Source organism: Dasypus novemcinctus, chromosome 19 (assembly GCF_030445035.2).
Source record: "Dasypus novemcinctus isolate mDasNov1 chromosome 19, mDasNov1.1.hap2, whole genome shotgun sequence".
Taxonomy (NCBI): domain Eukaryota; kingdom Metazoa; phylum Chordata; class Mammalia; order Cingulata; family Dasypodidae; genus Dasypus; species Dasypus novemcinctus.
The window spans coordinates 3,980,238-3,991,905 of record NC_080691.1 but is presented as its reverse complement, the minus strand read 5'-3'; the positions used below and the strand labels follow the sequence as shown (position 1 = coordinate 3,991,905).

Below are 11,668 nucleotides of genomic sequence, written 5' to 3'. Positions count from 1 at the left end.
TTGCTTGGCTATAGTAAGAACAAGAGGTTTGAGACTAACATTCCAGTGAGCTGTCTGATTAGCCTCATCAGTCCACCATGTTTTAAATTGTAAAAATTCAGCTGGGTTTAATACCATCTGATATAACATTTCCCAATCCCATGGTATTAGCCTATTAATCTGAGCCAGGCCTTGAACTAATCCAAAAGTATAAGTAGAATTAACCCCATAATCTGTGCATACTTGTTTCAAGTCTTTTAATAATTTTAAAGGAATTGGTTCATGATGAAATTCTATTCCACCTTGAGGGTTATTTAAATCTGATGGAATGGGTTTGAGTGTAACAGGAAAAGTGGATAAGAACTGTATTGCTTCAGGATCCCCTTGGTGTGAGTCCTGCAATAGACAACACATCAATGGCATTTGTGGTGTTGGATTAGACACCACAACTTCATTAATGTGAGGCAACACATCAGGATTATCAGAAAAAAGCCCAAAGAGACCATTTGCCATAGTACAATTTGTGGAGGAGAAACTGAAGAAATCAACTGAGGATCTAAAGGAGCAGTAGGTTGAAGAGGAAAAACATGGGCTTCTGGATCACCCAATTCAAATATACTAGTGGGATATGAAACAAAGTTCAGGAATTCCACTAGGATTAATGGCAACACTTTCGTCTAAAAAAGGATTGGTATTTTGGGAAGGAACATGACAATCAAGGTCATTATCATTGTCCCTATGCCAAACCAAGGTTTTGTTATCACAAGATTTCTGCTTAACAGCAGTTTTAGAAAATATAGTAGTTTCATCATCATCTCCGTCCTCTGATTGCAAAGGATCTAGTGTGGCAGCAATCTGGTGACATAAAGCCCAAACAGACAAGGGAACAGTCTCACTTTCTGATAGGCTCAGTGAAGCACCTTCATAACTAATTTCTGTCATTTCAAATTTAAGATATTTTGTCCTTGCAGTTGAAATCAATAACAATGTTTTTGAACTAAGACAAAAATCTCAAGCAATTTGGAAGTTTTATCAGACACTGCAGTGGTTTTCAGTAAAGTTTTCAAAACCTGAGAATATTCTTCCAGTCACCCTGTTTGATTTTCCATTACCCTGATAATTATGGAAATGTTACTTACAATAAGATTTGAGTCAAAAATAGGGGACAATGATCATGACCCTCATAGGAGTCCTTTCTGCTGGTTCTTCAATACTGTAGGGAAGAAAACTTCAGACACCACGTTGGGTGCCACATGTTGCATCAAACCCGGAGGATATCAGGAATGAATAAGAAAAGAGAAGGGATCAGGGGATCTGCAAGTCAATGCCCAAAGACAAGTTTATTTTTATGCAGCTACATATTCATACAGAAAGCTTGTATAGTAAAAGCCCAAAAAGCAGAGACAGATTTGCTGTTGTTATCTATCATCAGAAAAAGGAACAGACCACTTTTATTTCAACTTTTTAAGGCAACTTTGTTCTTTCTACTGATCTGGCCTGTTGACCTAATAGATCTTAACCAGAGGCATTCCTGTCCTGTTGACCAAGGGAGTCTCAACAAAGAACATTCTTTTCTTGTTCTGTTTCCTAGGTTACACCATGTCTTATTTTCTTCAGCCAACAAATCACCACTGCCTTCATGTTCCTCTTTTTGTTTTAGTGCCAGAGTGACTGAGCCTGTCTTAGGTTGCCCTTATCACAATGTAAGGGTCTTACCCATCATTGGCTACCAGCCCAACTTTCCTGGCACAATAGTTAGAGGGTTCTTTTTGCAATGCTCATGCAAGAACAAGTTAGTTGGCTCATCACAGCTGGTCATGCTCTGTAATCACTTCATAACATATTGGTTAAGACAGGCCATTGTTATAAGCAGTATTATTAAAACAGCCATCCCCATAGCTTTGTTATCTGGTAGAGGTTCAAAAGGACTACCTCACAACTGGAAACATTTTTAGATTTTGTGCAACAGGTCTGCCTTTGGTTTCCTGATGAAGTCACTATAAATGAAGAGACATGGTGGAAGGTTGGTCAATGCCTTCGGGACCATTACACTGCCAAAGGGCCACAGGGCATGCCAGTGTGCTCCTTTACTTTGTGGAGCTTAATAAGGGATTCCCTGGATCCTCTGAGGGAGTTGGAAGGACAACCTATGGTTGAGCCTTTAGCATCCACAGTTAATAAAGGGTTAAAGGAATCCTTTCCAGTTGCTGCTGAGGACCCCAAGGAAGAGGGGGATGAGATGACCATGCCCTTGGGCTCTGGATTAGGGGGACTACAATATCAGGTGTCTCAATTGTATGTGAAGGATCAAAACTTTTAGCTGCAGCTCTTCCTTCTGCCCCTGTAGTGCCCACACATGAAGCGGAGGCTCCTTTGTTATCCACGCTGCAGCAAGGGCTGCAGGTGGCATGTCTTGCTAGGGAAGACATCACAGGGTTCCAATTGTTCCATGTGATAGAGCACCCAGACCCCAATAATCCCTGTCAGGTCTTGCACTGTCATGACCCCATTCCTTTGAATTGCTGGAAGAGTTAAAAATGGCTTACATCACTTACCATTCTACTTCACCTTTCATCATGTCCCTTTTGGAATCCGTGGATACTGACACCCTTACTTAAAGGACTGGACAGTTCTTGTTAAAGCTAGTCTTTCAGGGGGGCATTATTTATTGTGGAAAAGTCATTGGTTTGAGGAATCTAGTGCACAGGCTGATTGCAATTGAGCACATGGTGTGCCTATCTCCATGGAAATGGTTACTGGCACAGGTCAATATGAACCTCTCCAACAGCAGTTCCTGTTTGGGCTTCAGGCCTACCAACAAATCAGTCTCTGCACCTTACACACCTGGAGACAATTGCCCTCACAGGGAGAGAAATCCTTAGACTTGTCCAAAATCATGCAGGGACCATACGAGACTTATGCTGACTTTGTGGCCCACCTTTTCAAGGTGGTAGTGTGAATGATCATCGATCCTGAAGCTGGGAGCATTGTGGTGAAACAGCTTGCATTTGAAAATGCTGATGCAGCTTGCAAAAGTCCTATCAGACCTTATTCAAAAAACTGCCACCATCACAGACTACATCCAGCTTTGTGCAGATATTGGTCGTTCTGCAGTTTTAGCAGCTGCTCTTAAAATCACCATCCAAAATTCTTAGTCGGTTTGTTCTCAGTGCCAACAACCAGGCCATTTTCATCACATCTGCCCTTCTGTGGCTTTGCGTCCTTCTCCCCTTTTGCTGTTGTGTCCACAAACGCAATCACCTGGCACTTGCCCTCACTGATAGCAAGGCAAGCATTGTGCAAATGAATGTGAATGCTGGTCTAAGACCACTGCATTGGACAACCTGTACAGGCACCGGGAGATGGCTTGTGGGGCCAGGCCCAGCCATGCCAAATATTAGGGGCTCTAACTACCCCCACTTATTCCAATCCTGAAGTGGCACAGCCTTTACTCAGAAATAGTCCTGCCCAGTTCACCACCTCCAGTTCCCAGCAACAAAGTATCAACAATATGGAACTCAGTCCCACCCCCACTGGGTATTAACACTGAAATGGGATCCCAGATTGTTCCCACTAGTGTCTGGGATCCTGCCCCCAACTACCTACGGGCTAATTCTTGGTCCCCCTCATTTGGCTGTGAAGGAAATAATTGTTCTTCCATCGTTAATCACCCCTACTTATACTGAAGAAATTTGCTTAGTGGTAACTCTTATCTCTATTGTTGTGCTAGAACCTCACATTGCTTTGCTCACCTCACTTTGTTTCCTGCTGCCTCAACTCATTCTTCCTCTGATTGTTCACCAGCCACTTACTGTACTCAGTTAATTCAGGCAGAACAGCCATTGCTAACACTGCATTTAAATGTCCAGGCTTTTGAGGGACTCAGACACGGGGACTGATGAATCTGCCATCACCCAGCAGCATTGGCCTGCAACCTGGCTAGCAGAAACAGCTTCAGGTACCTTACAAGGAAGGGGTGGGTGCCATGCATCACCCTTTCTGTAGTGCCCAACTCATTCCATGGGAAGATGAAGAAGAACATAAAGGCTGGTTTCAGCCTTTTGTCCTGCCAGCATTACCTATTAATTCATGGGGATGAGATATTCTTTCTAATCTTGGCCTTTTGCTTGTTAACCCATCGTCTGTTGTTATGCAAATAATGTAAGAATGGGGCTATAACCACAAAAGGGTCTGGGAAAACAACATCAGGGTTTGTTGGAACTTGTGCATATTCAGACTCCTCTTCCTCAACAGGGATTAGGGTACCCACATTTTTAGGTGGATTTACTGATACTTCAACCCAGCCAACTGCAGCATCCATAGTTTGGCTATCCAACAAACCTGTCTGGGTGGATCAGTGACCCCTTACACAGGAGAAGTTAGTTGCTGCAGAAATGCTAGGGAATGAACAGAGAGCTGCTGGCCATTTCTGTGAAACTTTTGGTCCATGGAATACTCCCATTTTTGTTATTAAAAAGAAATCAGGAAATTGGTGGTTGTTACAAGATCTGCATGCAGTAAATAAAACCATGCTGATTATGGGTCCATTACAACCCAGACTCCCATCTCTAACCACTGTCCCTTTACAATATTACCTTTTAGTACAAGATCTAAAGGATGTCTTTTTCACTATTCCCTTGCACCATGCCGACCACCCCTGTTTTGCCTTTTCCTTGCCTAGCCCTAATTTTCAAAAACCTTTATACCAGTTCTGTTGGGCTGTACTACCTCAAGGCATGGCCAACATTCCTACTCTCTGCCAAGCTTATGTAGCTAAGGCACTGACCCCAGTGCAAGAAGAATACCCTTCTGCCTATATTATTCACTCTATGGATGGTATCTTATTGACTTGTGTGACACAAGAACAGTTGCTTTCACTTTTTGCAGATATCTAACAGCTGCTTATGCAGTGGGACTGCAAATTACTCCAGAAAAAGTTCAAAAGACTTTCCTTTCTCTTACTTAGGCCATCTAGTGGAAAAGCAGTAAGCAGTGCCACAAAGGCCAACTATTCGTGTGACATTTAGCTATTTAAATGATTAAATTGTTAGGGAATATTAATTGGTTGCAACCCTCTTTGGGATTAACCATGGCCATGATAGGAGGCTTGTTGATGGGTCATATCAGAATCATGTTGTAAACTCATTTAACTACAGTGGCCTCACTGTCAAAGTGCCTCTTTGTTTTTCTCCCCAGGAAAATGTGGGTTGTCTATGTACCCAGCAGGAAAATAAGACAACCTATGGAGGCAGTCATGTAGCCAATGTCACTGTCCCATGGGGTCTCTATAAATACATCCATACTGTAAGTAAATGGGAATTCACTAATGGTACTCCAGTGGCCATGCATCATCGGCCCCCATTGCCACTCTGATCTAAAAGCACTATTTTAGAGTTTAAGGGCTTTCCTCCTTGTGTTTCATGTGCTTATGTCCCAGCCTGTGCTCATAACATCTCAGAAGGCTTGGGTACTTTATATACCTGGGCCACCGTGTGGAACCCCAGCATCCAAATTTTCATATGTCTGCAGGAGGTTTTGTTGTTAATGTCACCACTTCTCCAAAGTTTGTTTTGCAGGATAAGCTGTGGCAGTTGGTTGCTGTGACCCATCATGTCAATTTCACAGGCACTGGGACCACAGACTGTGGTCTCCAGTTTCGATATGGATAGAAGACCTGAGTCCTCAGCCTGTGTGCAGTTTTAGTGGGCCACATAAATATTTCTTTTCAGGATCTTACTATGTGGTAGAATCCCCCCTCTGTAACCTTACCAACTGCATTGCCACTGCTAACTGGGATGATGATCTACTCATCATCAGACAACCTAGCTTTGTCATGCTCCCAGTAACCCTAGATGAGCCCTGGTGTGATGACCCTGGGGAACAAACATTGTAGCTCATGCAGCATGCACTAAAATCACAACATTTTAGAGCCCTCAGCCTGATCATTGCTGGCATTGTTGCCCTCATTCCCATTATAGCCTCCTTTGTAACCTCTGGCCTGACCTTAGCAAAGAGCATTCAGACAGCTCATTTTGTAAATGGTTTGGCTAGAAACACTTCACTAGCATTAGAAAATCAGGAACATATCGACTGAAATTTGAAAGCAAAATTAAATGCATTGGAAGAAACGGGTCCTTTCTTTAGGATATCAGGTGGAGGTATTGCAGTACCATGTGTGGCTACAATGCCATATGCAGTATGCATTTGTTTGTGTGACCTCTGTCCAATTCAATGAAACTTCCTGAAATTGGATGGCAGTGAAACTGCACTGACAAGGGTATGGAATCATGAAGAAATTAGTATGGATATAAAATATTTGCACGATGAGATTTTAGCTCTCCAAACTGCTCATCTGGCAGTTAGAGATGCCAAACAATTGGCTGAGAACCTCCTACATACTTTACACGGTTTCAATTCTTGGAAACTGTTGCAGATAGCTTTTGGTATTTAGCAGGCCTTATTGTCTATGTTCTTGTGTTGTGCATGTTTTCTCTATTTTGCAGCCAAATAAAAGGGGGAAATGGAAAGGAAAAATGAGTTTATATGGATATGAGTCTCCAAAAAGAGCCAGGAAGTTATCAGAGGGGTTGCCCTTATGCACACCTCAGCAGAGTCCCAGAGACAGATAAAGTAGATAGAACCCCAGGTATTGGTTCTTCTGAGGGCTACAGAGACCAACACATTCTATGGTTATGGCAGATGGAGTTCAGTGTCATGTTAGTTGGCCCTACTTTGGAATATGTGTTTCTGTGTGATGGAGCTGGTCTCAGATGTGATCTTTGTTCACAAGCCTCTCCTGTTACTTTGACCAGAACTGTAGTTGGTGCTGGGATTTAATGTACACCCAGGGGACCTGAATCTCTGGACTGACCATGTGATAGCCAGGCCCTGAGCCTCAACAGACTTCAGCTCCTACACTCTGGTTTATTGGACTTACCCCACTCAGCTAACATGGAGGTGAAGGAGGTCAACCACCACACGAGTGAGCCAAAAGCGCCTACAACTGAAAGCAGGAGAATTGCATCCAGCATCCATGTGGATTCTAAGCCCCTTTTTGATATAAGATGTTTAGTGGACACAACCATTCCAAGGTCCACAGGATGGAGGAATAGAGTATGTATTAAAGTGGACTTACTGATATTGTATTAATAAACTATTGTTGATTAGTAATCAAAGAAAATGTGGCATTGGTGTGGAGAAAGTGGCCATGGTGGCTGCTGGGGGTAGGGAGTGGGAGGAAGAAATGAGATATGGGGGTGTTTTGGGGACTTGGAGTTGTCCTGGATGGTGCTGCAGGGACAGTTACCAGACATTGTATGTCCTCCCATGGCCCACTGGGTGGACTGTGGGAGAGTGTGGACTATGATGTGGACCATAGACCATGAGGTGCAGCAGTGCTCAGAGATGTATTCACCAAGTGCAATGAATGTCTCACGATAATGGAGGAGGTTGTTGTTGTGGGGGAGGATTGTGGTGAGTGGGGTGGGAGCTATATAGGGACCTCATATTTTTTTAATGTAATATTAAAAAAATAAAGAAAAAAAAAAGAAAATAAGAAACCATAGGAAAATCTATGTGTAGAAGCTAGAAAGTTCAATCAATTTGAGTTTAATATAATGATCAAATCCTTAATAGCAAGGAACATTAGAATGTTAATATTCATGTTTTCTTCTTTCTGTTTTTAATGTTAAACCTCTAAAATTTAACACATTATTTGTTGTGAGAATTTCATGAAATAGTATCCTTATATCTTGGAGTGTAGGGTCAGTTTATAAGGCAGTGTGAAATTAAATAAACTTACAGTGAAACTTTTATGTTTATAAAAAAAAAAACTCACTGAGGAAACGTCCCCAGGCATAGGACAGTGCCCTGGATGGCACCCTGTGGTGTTGAGTGGGTGGGGAAGAGCACAGGTGCTCGGGTGCCCCCGATACCAGCCCTGTCAATCCCGCAGGCTCAGACTCCTAGGACCACCCAGCATCACCCTGGCACACACTCGGGCACTCAGCTGTCATCCCAAAGATCCCTGCCCAGCCTCCAAGGACCCCAAACTCCCCTGCAGTCACCTCCCAGCACTGGTGTTTCTTCCATTCCAAGCCAACACCCTGCCCCACCCAGTCAACCAGCATCGGCTCTTCTAGGCTCTTGCTCTGACTTGCTACCACTAGTCCCCAAGGATTCCCTCGGCTACCGGCCCTCAAGCTTCCAGGGGAACAGACATGGAAGGAAGTCTCCCCAGGCTCAGAGGCCCAGGAGGGGTAGCTGGGAGGAGGGCCCCACCCTGACTTGGAGGCCACCCGCCATGTCCCCCTGGCATGAGCCACACCCACCCCCTCCTGCTGTTGCTGCTGCTGTTGCTTCTGCTGCTGATTCTGGTCTCTGTTGCGGTTCGTGTCCAGGGTGGCAAAATCGAGGTTCACCTCCTGTCAGGATTGAGCAGGTCGGGGTCAGTGAGACCCTCTGCCCCTCCCCATTGTCCCTGGGGTTGTGGACTCCTGAGCCAAGTGGGAATGTGGAAATCTGAAAAGTCGTGGACCCCAGATGGGCGGGAGAGTACCAGGAATGCTCGACCATGTTCCTTTTCTCCTGTCAACCCCGCCAGCTGGCCATGACGGTGGCACTGCTGGATGCTTGTGCTTCCATTCTGCAGGAGGACACACAGGCCCAAGGAAGGATGTGCTCGGGGCGCTGAAGACAGGCAGCTCCCTCCGGCCAGAGACTTCGTCTGTGCTGATGTCACCCCAAAACCTGCCACTGCCAACAGCTGTCCGCTTCTCCCAGCCTCTGCCTGTGGATGTGCAGGGGTCCTCGTGTCATCCCAGCCATGGAGCTGGAGAATGGGGTGTCCTGGGAGGCCTAGTTGAGCAGATCCTGCCTGCCCCAGCCCACACGACTGAAAATCCAAAGGCTGCCTGAGGCCCAAACACAGGTGACCCCTCCTAGGGGTCCACTCAGGATGTTCTGCCTGCAAGTGCACCCCATCCTCCAGCTGCATGGCTGTGACCACATGTCCTTGCAGTACTGAACATCGAAGTTGTGCTGCATCTTCTAGGTGGAAGCTTCTAGTTTTAGTCAGAAAGGATCCACCGTGGTTTCCCATCTCCCAAATACTTCTAGCTCTTTGACACAAGCCATTCATAACGAGGTGCAGTTCTGAGACCCCCACGTAGATGGAGACTTCTCATCCTACCAGTTCATCATCTCCTCCTGGAACATCCCAGTCCTCCCCATCACATCCAAGCACCAACCCCAGCCAATGGCCCTGCAGCTGCCCCCCACCTGCCCACGAACAAACAGATTCCTCTTCATCTTCCTCCAGAAGAGGTCAGACAGGATGTTGGCAAAGAAACATCCAGGGAAACACTCACAAGCCCACCTCCTGAGTCCTGCCCCCCTCCCCCCCACCTGCTCTTCACCTGGGAGATGAGCTTGCTGCCCTAGGAGGAGTTGTTCTCAGTGGAGAAAATCTCAGACAGTGTCTGAAAGAGGCAGAAGCTGTCCCTGGGGGAGGGCAAGAAGGAAGGAGAAAGGTGGGAGTGGGTGGGAGGGTTCAGGGGACAACCCGCTTCATTGTAGCCAGGTCCTGGGACCTAGACTGCCTGGGTGGGTGGTGCTGAACCTGGGCAGCTCTGAGCACTGCAGGACAGCATGGGCTTGGGAGCTGAGCTCTCAGGCAGGCATAGTGGGTACCCCCAGTTCACGAGCAGCTCGTGTTGACACAGGGAGCTGTCCATTGGACAGATCGGGCTGCTGAAAAGCACATCCTGGACATGCTCTCATCTGGCTCGACTTTGTGCTTGACTGTGGATGGCACCAGTGTTGATGCGCAACAGCTGACCTCAGGTCCTGGCGAGACCTGGAGCCCCAGCCCACCGGGCCCCTGCAAGATCCCGCTGCCTCCAGACTCCCTGCAGGGTGATGCCCAGCCTCCCACAGGGTCCCTGGTCCTCCCCTGGCATTCCCTGGAGAGAAGCCTGCCCACCTGGAAACTTCCACCCATGTCTTCTTCTGTCGGCCAATCACGTGGCTTTCAAGAGCAGAGAGGATGGCATGGGCTGAGAAGTTGCGGAGGGTTCGGCACTCCTGGGGAGGGAGAAAGAATGGGCCATGAGGAGTGGTCTGAGCGTTCCCTGCTCCCACTCCAGCCCCCTCAGCTGACCTCCCCCTCTGGATGAGAGACCCCCACAGAGCCCCTGAGGGTGAGCCAGGGCCCCAGAATGGGACCCCCACGCTCCTTCTGAGGGAAGAGCCTGGGGGGGGATGTGAGGAGGGAGGAGGACTGTGCTCCAGGCAGGGCAGGACCCAGAGGCCAAGAGCCCACCAGAGCACAGGGGGGCTCCAGGAGTCCAGAGAGGGCCCCAGCACGCACCCTGGCCACCTCGATCCAGTGCTCCACCACCCTGGCCCTGTCTGCAGCTGCAGCCTTCATGCTGTGGTCCCTGAGGCAGGTGGCCATGACGCAGTCGGCCACGTGTTTGAACTGGCTGATGACAACGCACACGGTGGGTGCCATGTGCTCCTTGCCCTTCTGGTGGCGCTGAGACCAGATGGAGCCCAAGCAGTGATGGGGCACCACCTTTTTTAACAGCTCCTGGGGAGGAGGGCAAGTCAGCCAGCCACACCCACCCCCAGCTCAGATCCTGTGGGCCCTCAGGACCCTGGCCGGGGTCATCGTCACAGCAGTGCAAGTGGCAGGGACAGCTAGTGTCCTAGGTCTCCTCTCCAGAGGCCTAAGTGTGGGCTTGGGCTCAAGAAACTCACCCAGGGAACAAGGCTGGCAGTGGACCAGGGTTTGGACCGAGATCCCAGGATTTGGGATCAGGGTGGGGAAGGCTGGGGCAGCAGGTCCTGGGAGGAAGGTCCCCCCCAGCTCCACCCTGCTGAGCCCAGCTGCTCACTGCATCCATGAGTGACAGCTGCTCTGCCACCAGCTCGGGAGGCAAAGCCAGGAGCTCAGGCTTCTGCTCATGCAGACCATTCCCGTAGGGCCTGGGCCAGGGGCAGGAAGGCTGTGGGGGGGCAGCCCGCCCTGCTGCTGAGTTGAGCTCTGGCCATGGCTCAGGTGCTGCTGCCAGACTGGCCTCCCCCTTGAGAGCCGTTGCTCCTGAAGGTGCCTGAACCGGCTGGAGCTCCAGAGTGGGCCTTGGAGCGATCTGTGCAGGCGGTACTGGAGGTGGCGGTGGGACCGCCTCCCACTTACCAACTGACGGTGCTGATGGGGCAGCAGGGGCTGCCCCTGCAGAAGGGGCTGGCTCTATCTCCGGAGGGGGCACTGGCGCTACCTCCACAGGTGGCAGTGGAGGTGACCCCAAGGCATCTTCCAGCTCGAGAGCCAGCACTTCTGCTGCTGGAGGAGCAGGCTCTCCCTCGAGAGCGGGCAGTGCCGATCCGTGAAGCAGCGGTGAGGCAGGTGGAGCTGGACTTGCCCCCGGATCTGCAGCTCGTGCTCCTGATGGTGTTGCAGCTGCCCGCAGCTCCTGAGCAGGTGCTCCGGTTGACCAGTTTGGATGGTCTAGCTCCAGGGAGGGCACGAGCCCCATCTCTGTGGGGGGAAGCTGTGGTGGGGCTGGAGCCACCTGCAGCTCAGGAGCTGGCGCCATGCTGCAGAATGCGTCAGACTCTATTTGCACGGCAGGCGCTGGCGCCACCTCGCTAGCTGGCAGTCCGGGTGGTGATGGAGCCGACTCTA

At 48.7% G+C, this 11,668-nt stretch overlaps 1 long non-coding RNA gene across 1 annotated transcript; it reads right to left on the bottom strand.

The window, feature by feature from the left end:
- Positions 1 to 8,312: 8,312 nt before the first annotated feature.
- On the bottom strand, positions 8,313 to 9,478 carry LOC131274527 (uncharacterized). Its single transcript, XR_009181753.2, has 3 exons — positions 9,396 to 9,478; positions 8,537 to 8,767; positions 8,313 to 8,402 (listed from the first exon to the last, which is right to left on the bottom strand). It is a non-coding gene; the product is annotated as an uncharacterized lncRNA (long non-coding RNA).
- Between the last annotated feature and the right edge of the window lie 2,190 nt (positions 9,479 to 11,668).